Genomic DNA, 1,680 nt, shown 5'->3' on the forward strand with positions numbered 1-1,680 from the left:
CCTACACGGCACCGGCACCTGTCCGCGAAAGCGTCTCCCGCAATCCACCCTCCCCCGCCGCGGCCAGACTCCTGTTTCTTTCTGCCGCAAGCGCCCCGCCGGGGGGAAATAGTTTTCCCTTCGCATCCTTGCCTGTCCAGCAGAGGGCAGCAGAACCCAGCTGGCGAGGCTACGTGCGTTTGCGCGCTCCAGCGAGGAACTGGGCGGCGCCTCGGGGCCGTCCCCTCTGCCTTTTCTGGGTGCAAAAGTGCGTGCCGTGTTCCCCGCTCCTTTCCAGGCCGTTATTCCACCGGGCGGAGGGGGCGCTGCTTGGTCTCCGCCTACACCAGAGACTCGCGAGGGGGTCGCTTTGACTCTTCGCCCGACTGGTGCTGCTCTTACCCGTTTCCCTTGCGGGACTCAGCGGGCGGCGCGCCGAGCGGAGCTCCTTTAGACGCACCTCCTCGGAGTGGGGTTGGGGAGGAGTGGGGACGGACCGCGGGGATAGCGACCTCGTCGGGTTGGCGTGAGACCGGCGGCTCTGGTTGAATCGTGCCAACGAATGGGGGGGAGGCTGCGGCCCACGCACTTGCCGCGCATCGCAAACAAAAAGTGCGCGTAAGGCTGGACGGCGCCTTCGGGGATCGAGGAACTGGCCGGGCTCTGGACTCCGTTGGAGTTTCAGGGAAAGCCTGCAGGGCTCGCGGAGCGGCGAAGAGCCACGATTGCTCTCTAAGCCGGAGGAAGCGCTAGGAGGTCCCTCCCTGCACGGCGCTCCCAGGGTGGTGGGTTGGTGAAATCATTTCTAGGTAAGTTCTCCCAGAAAGGCAGGTGGCGGCTTTCTGGGCAGAAGGGCGGGGAGCAGTGTTCCCTCTAAGCTGAGTTAGTGTGAGCCAGCTCACAGTTTTTTTAGCCTCCGGCTCACATATTTCTGTCTTAGCTCAAGAAGGAGGGCTCCAGAGCTAACTAATTCATGCAGTAGCCAAATCACCTGCTCACAATGTTAATGCCAGTGGCTCAGAAACTAGAATTTCTGCTCATAGGATTCCACAGCTTAGAGGGAACGTTGGTGGGGAGGCAGTTCATCCCCCTCCCCTTGAACCACGGCCCCGCAGCCCGGTAAGTTAAACAAACAGCTGGTAAGTTAAACAAACACTGAACTAGAGTTTCCTCTGCACTTGCCTTGAGGTCCCAAAACACAAACAAACAAACAAAAAGCCGCAGACAGGATGGGTCTTGCATTGGGTCACCTGGACCCCTGGCCTTTCATGCCTCTGGTCCTGTGGGGCATTTCTAATGGCAAAGTGCATAATAAAGCTTTTAACTGTTGGGGGTGTTGTTTTAAAGGGCCCTCACCCCGATTGGTTTGTGTGAAGAAAACAACAAAAAGGAAATACACATTTTTCAGCAATAATTTTTTTAAAAAACTGACCAATTTTAATTTTTTTAAAAACAAGCACTTTATTTATTATATGCTTACAAAGAAACACAAAAGGAATGTAAAATTAGTTATAGAACGTTTGTCAGATGTATGCAACTGAATCCATTCAACAACTGTTGGCCATCTGGACTGGAGCCTTACAAAGTTTTCCTTGCTTTGGAGGGAGGTCAGTTTCAACATGAGGCAAATCTCCTTTATTTTATCTCACCATTCAAGCATATCTGGCCTCACCTGAGATTTCCAGTGGTCTGCAAAGGTTA

The sequence above is a fragment of the Gekko japonicus genome, unplaced genomic scaffold (genome assembly GCF_001447785.1).
Source record: "Gekko japonicus isolate JY-2015 unplaced genomic scaffold, Gekko_japonicus_V1.1 scaffold1267, whole genome shotgun sequence".
Lineage (NCBI taxonomy): Eukaryota > Metazoa > Chordata > Lepidosauria > Squamata > Gekkonidae > Gekko > Gekko japonicus.